Source organism: Oryzias melastigma, linkage group LG2, assembly GCF_002922805.2.
Source record: "Oryzias melastigma strain HK-1 linkage group LG2, ASM292280v2, whole genome shotgun sequence".
Taxonomy (NCBI): Eukaryota; Metazoa; Chordata; class Actinopteri; order Beloniformes; family Adrianichthyidae; genus Oryzias; species Oryzias melastigma.
In genome coordinates this window covers 1,778,416-1,784,761 of record NC_050513.1, presented here as the reverse complement: position 1 = coordinate 1,784,761, position 6,346 = coordinate 1,778,416, and the positions used below count along the sequence as shown (strand labels likewise).

The 6,346-nt window shown below is 41.5% G+C and overlaps 1 protein-coding gene across 2 annotated transcripts in view; it reads left to right on the top strand.

Moving 5' to 3' along the window:
- Positions 1-3,015: 3,015 nt before the first annotated feature.
- caln2 (calneuron 2) overlaps positions 3,016-6,346 on the top strand; it is a 39,615-nt gene continuing 36,284 nt past the window's right edge. The window contains exon 1 of one of the 2 annotated variants that reach the window (XM_024266579.2): positions 3,016-3,941. The gene's annotated coding sequence lies outside the window, so the exon portion shown is untranslated. Of the gene's footprint in view, positions 3,979-6,346 lie in introns of both variants that reach the window. The other variant, XM_024266581.2, reaches the window with a different exon arrangement.

Below are 6,346 nucleotides of genomic sequence, written 5' to 3'. Positions count from 1 at the left end.
CAGGAGTTGAGGTTCTCCCGCCAATCACGAGGTTCAATCAGTATTTAGTTACAATTTTAGTTATGACTCATAAAATAAATTATGTTCAACCACAGAAAGTGAGCATTTGTATTTTTGGTGTTCGTTTTACATGAAAAATGTGCAAATATCCAAAATAACTCAATATTTTGTGTCTGAAATTTATGTTCTATTAATGGTTTTTGCACAAGATTTTGTCCATTTCAACATCTTAACTCAAATTGTGCACATGGAGGGAGTTGATTGATCACCAAGTGACTGCCGATCGTCACCTCACACATCAAGCTTGTTAGAACCACCTATTCAGCCGTTTTCAGAAATCCCAGATATTTAGCGACATCCTTTCCTTTCACTGTGTATCTTTGCTCAAGGCAGACACATATATAATTTTTTTTTCAAAGAAAATAAGAAACACCCCACCGTACAGGTGACAGGATAGTAAATGTGACCATTGTAACAGGAAAAGAAACTGGATGAGCTCCATGCGTGGGTGTGAATTATGAAGCTTTCTGTTGTAACTCAGTTTTTATTTAGTGTATTGATTGGCATTTTAAGAAGTTCTAGACAAAAACATGTCACTTAAAAGAATATTTGGTGTCAAATCTATAAAATGTGTATAAGGTTACTGTTGGCTAAGAATAAATGCTGATTTTTTTTTTTTTTTTTTTTTTAGACCTTTTAAACCGCAGTAATCAATTTCTGATGATGGAGGACTTGTATAGTGATGTTTCTTTTTACAGATACAATATTCATGCCATAGCCTTATTTAGAGAATAAAGACAGTTACTAAAGCTGTTTACAGTTAAAGTTGTGGATTTTAAACATTAAAAGCCCATAGCATTACCCACTTGAACCTGAAGTTAATATACCAACATAAAAGCAGATGCTCTCTCATAAAGCAGTGATGGTTTGTTTGTCATTTACAAGCTTCTCTGTAAACAAGAACTGAAAAAAAAACTCCATAAGCAGCATTCATGATTTATAGAGGAATAAAGTTTAACTCTTAAAAAATAAACAGTTGCTGCATCCCCTTAGAGTTCAACTCAGATCCTCTTTTGATCTATTGTGGAAGCATCCTCAGTGGTCTTTGACTAATGATTGTTCCATTTTTAAACTGTAGTTTTCTTGGTCATATTTACTGCAGAGAGAACGGAGCTCATTAGAAATTCACCTTTGCTGGTTGGTGTGGAGTAAGCCTGTCCCCACTTCCCATCATTCCTTTGCTTACATGCTCTCCTGGCCCTCACATCCCCAACCAAACATTACCGGTGAAGCAAAAATGATGAGTAATATTCAGTTTTGAGAATACAAACAAAGATTACGAAGACACACTTGGATCTATTTGTCTACAAGTGGATGCATCAGAATGGAGCTGAGCAGGGAGCTTGTGGCTTGTTCTAGCTTCTATGTTACACTTACAAGGGTATTTTTTATTTTCTTGATTTACAACAAATCAAATGAAGAAATACTCAGAAATAAATTAAGATTAATTTTCTTTATATATGTTTTCAATCATTTTTTAATGTTTTTTTTAAACATATACTGGGCAAAGATAGAGAAGAGAGACAAGGAAAAAAAATAAACAACCAGGGGAAACAAAAAACAGAATAGAGACGAAAAAATAAACATACACATCGGATTGCCTTGACTCTACAGGTTGCTCACATGCTCCTCTGTATATGTTCTTGTTGTTGTGTCCATTTCTCCTATTTTTTTTTATTGACAATTTCTTCAGTTTTAATCTTATGATTCACATTTCCATCGTATAGATTTCCTTTAATGTTTCTTCCCATTCCTGTTGTGTTGGTGAGTCTGTCTTATACCGTGTTTTCTTACAGACATAGGAAGATTTAAATAATTGTCACTTTTAAAACATTGTTTGACAAATTGCCCGAGTATAAGAACATACTTGTCTTTGGGACATTATAACCTAAGATTCCAGTGATGACCTGATGAAAGTCTTTGAAGGACTGTGGTGCTACGATGTATTTTACTTTTGATTTTATGGAGTTACAAAAATCTGATTATGTTTTTCCAACAGTGCAATCTCCAACTTTGATGTCTTTAATCATGAAAAACACTGTACAAAAACATGTTAAAACAGCAAAAACATCATTTTTACTAAAGTGGTTGTTTAAAGTAATGTACGTTTTGAATGCATACCTAGAAATATATAGTGTTTTATTTTAAGAATTGTTAGTTTTTATCTAGAAGGTTTTCTTTCTCCCGACTGGATAAACTAACTTTTTAATCAAATATGTGTTTTTAAGTTGGCAATTCTATCCTCGACCTACTTTATCTCTGACTTCAAAAAAGTGTTAACAATCAGCTATTTAAATTAATTAATTAATCATTCGTAGAGTGTTTAACACATATGGAGTAATAGTAATATCATTAAAGGTCACTTTGAGATCCAAGTACTTACTCATCTACTGGTATGGAATACAGTTTAGGAACTCCATTAAAATAAATCTACCTCTTCAAACTCGATTGAAAATATTTAAAAGGAGCTCAAAGCTCATTTGAGAGCGGATAAATGGCTGTCAGTCCGACTGGAGGCTGGCAGGCGGCGCGTGGCTTCACCTCTGTTTGTCCTGCCTCCTCCTGGACTGACGGTGTCCTTCAGCACCACGGACAGCGACACTTTCTTGAAGCCCAAATGGGATCATTCTGTATGTAAGTGGATCAACTTTCATGAGAATCGCACATAAATGAGCTTACAGTCAGTGGGATCAGCCAGGTAGTATATCCATGACCCATTTATGTTGAGACACTCTCCAATCCCGACGGCGCAGACGCAACATGTCAAACAGTGTTCCGTCAGAGCTGCGTGAGTTGTAGAAACAGTTAATTGAAAGTGCGCGGCAGCAGGAGATAAACCAGACTGCGGTCATAATGAGCGCATTACATAATTAGTTTGCTGTGGATAGAAGAAGAACTTGATTAGAATAAGAAAAAAATGTTTGATGGTGGGAGGAGATTCAGTCTTGAATCAAGGAGATGAAGAAGAAAAAAAGGTGGGAAGAAATGGGGAGGGGGTACAGACACTGCATCATTCACATACTGCGGCTGATGTCATTTCCTAAGCACCATAATTGGACGTCAATGACTCCCAGAGCCCTGAAGAATGGTTACAAACACACCAACACACACTCCCCTCGAGGGAGAGCTTGCTGCTTCGCTGATCCATTGAATCCTTAATTGCTCGAACCCTCTGCCACCAACACACGCACCTGTGAGGGAGAGAGAGAGAGAGACTCGTGCGCGCGTGGCAAATTTTCGCACTCACCTATCCACGGGCTTCTGCTGCTGGTGCTGATGCTGGTGCTGGTGCTGATGCTGTGGCCCCCGTGTGGCCCCTCCCTTCCCGGATCGGATCGACACATCCTAACTCTATCACCGGGAGCGTCGGGAGATCCCTGCTGACCGGGCTGCAGCCGAACCGGTGCTGATTCAGAACAGGAGAAGAAGAAGAAAAAAAAAGCGAGATTTTTTTATTTATTATTTTTGTCTTTGAAAGGAAAGCGGCAGCGGCGCAGACCCGTGGGCGGCTTTTCCGTCTGGACCCAGATTTGACAAGCGACCTCCCCAAAAATAACAGCCCGTATTGTCAAGATGTGGCGCTGAGGAGCGGGATGTAGAAAGCGGTCAGAGAGCCGTTCATGTGGGGGCTTTCAGCGACACGTTTCCCCACTTCACATCTCTGACAGAACTCCATTAAAAAAAGTGACACCTGAGACATCCTCAGAAGCAGCTCCAACACCCAGACTGAATGTGTCCACCCCGTGTTGGACGGACTCCTGAAGAGCACAAGACGGATGCGGACAAACTGAGAGCAGCTCGGCAACAGTCTCGGAACACCCTCATCCTCTCCGCCGCCGGCTTTCTAGGGGACTTTCGCACCGGGGAGGCAGCACAGCCAGGTAGGTAGGAGCTCCGGCTGTGCGCAAAGTGATGAAGGTGATTGCTGAGACCCCACGCGCGCGCGCCGCTCCTTGATGGCCGCAGAGGGGCACGGGCGTCTACACCTGTTGTCAGTGTAGCAGCATCATTGCATGTTATGGTCCAATCCCCGACAGTGTAATGATTTCTGCTGCCTATAAATCACTTTGGATCATCTGATGTTCATTCGGACTATTATGGTGGTGATGGATTCATTCTCAGATGCTTCACAACTCAACAGTCTTTCGGCCAGGGGCGGACGTAGCAGTTTGAGGGCCCCAGATGAACAATAAGATGGAGCCTTCTGCATCATTAAAAAAGTGCATTCAAGAATACAAATGTTGTTTTGTTTTTTAGTATAATTATGTATTTAACCCTTTAAAAGGTAACCAAAAGATTTGAAAAATGTGGGAAAAAAAATGACAAAAAAGGGGTGGGGCTAGTGGAACTGGACTGAGCAGCAGAGGTGTGGCTTGGATCTATGATTGATAGTTTAAGCTTTATAGCTGTAACACTTGAAGTTGCAGTTCTTGCACTATTTACAGATTCTTTTATAGAGATGATTCATTCATTCATTCATTCATTCATCTTCTTGACCGCCTTGTCCCTTTTGGGGTTGCGGGGGTGCCGGAGCCTAACCCAGCTGCTGATGGGCGAAGGCGGGGTACACCCTGGACAGGTCGCCAGTCTGTCGCAGGGCCTCAATCACACACATCCACTCTCACATTCACACCCAGGGGCAATTTAGAGTCACCAATGAACCTATGAAGCATGTTTTTGGACGGTGGGAGGAAGCCGGAGTCCCCGGTGAAAACCCAAGCATGCACGAGGAGAACATGCAAACTCCACACAGAAAGGTCCCAGCCGGGATTCGAACCGGGGCCTTCTCGCTGTGAGGCAAGAGCGCTAACCACTGCGCCACCGTGCAGCCCCTATAGAGATGATAAAAATGCTAATACACCACGACATCAATCATATTCTAAGCTTTAACTCGAGCCATGTTTTGTAAAAACATGTTAAAAATTGTGGAAGCTAACCTGATTTTTGTGGTTGATGTCTTACATTGAAACAGCTGCGTTCTGTTGATGCAACTCAATGCATAGCAATAGCGTCCGTGCGCATACGTCTCTGTCAATAGCAGCGAATAGGCAAGGGCCAATCCAGTAATGTATATCAATGCTAAAGACGCTGTTTTTGCAATGCCCGACACCTAATACACCTAGCTATGACCCATGCTAAAGCTAACAACCAACTGTTACAGAATCAAAGGTGTGCGGGGCTTTTATACTGGAGCTGCAGAGCATGGTGATATGAAAATTCTGGGACTGACACCAGTTGACCAATCACAAAATTCATCTGTAACACCTCGTTTTAACCTGTAGAGGGCAGCACATAGATCTATAATTTCAGGAATTAAACACGTTTATTTTAATTTGTCAAAACAATTGGCAATGATTAACAGACAGTACTTTTAAAGACCCATTTATAGAGGTCAACAACCAAAAAAATTGATTTGGTGTTTGGTAACCCTTTCAAAAATGGGCGTAGAAATTGGGGGCCGCAGGCAATCGCCTATAACTTTGACTATTTGTAAGTCCGCCCCATAACTATAGAATTATGTCTTAAAGATCAAGTGGTTGTTTTTGTGGACATGGAGGAAAATAAAGAAGTGAGGAATTTGCAACACTGGACCATCAAACACCCAATGGGCATCAAACTTCCCTTTGTTTTTTTCTCTTTTTTTTTAAAAAAATAAGGGGGGTCGGGGGTTAAACATAGCAAGCTAAAAGGCCTAGTATGAACTTGGCTAAAGGGGACAGGGTTGGTGGCCCACGCAGTCAATCTCACGTTTTTAAAACATTGATGGTTAGAGACGGACAGCTGAGATCACAGCTGGGCTTGTCAGCACCTATCCTTTTTTTTTTGCCCAAGGTGACTTTAACACATTGATGGCACCAGGCGGGAGCAGCAAAGCAAGGGCACTGCAAAATAATTTGATTTTGGTGTATTGGTTTAAAGTCTGTAAATCGAATGAACTGCTATTTGTCAGGGGCTCGTTGGCGTGTCCTTCTCCGATCCATGAATGTGGTCCCCAACAAGGGCATGGCAGATCCGTGTGACAGCATCAATGGAAGCTCCCGCTGTTTTGGGGAGTCTGAACATCCAGCTGTGGGAGGCACACATCGACAACGTTAATTATTTGTTTATTTATCCGCTATCTCGCACCATCTACAGATCTGGAGCAGATCAAAGCAGCACCGGATGAATTCATACCGCAAACTCTAATTAGTAGCTGAAGGGAAACAGCATGTTTCACTTTGATGTGGATGCTTGATTCTGCTATATGTTATCCTAGGAGTGTCTGCCTGTTGTGGTCATGCTGTGC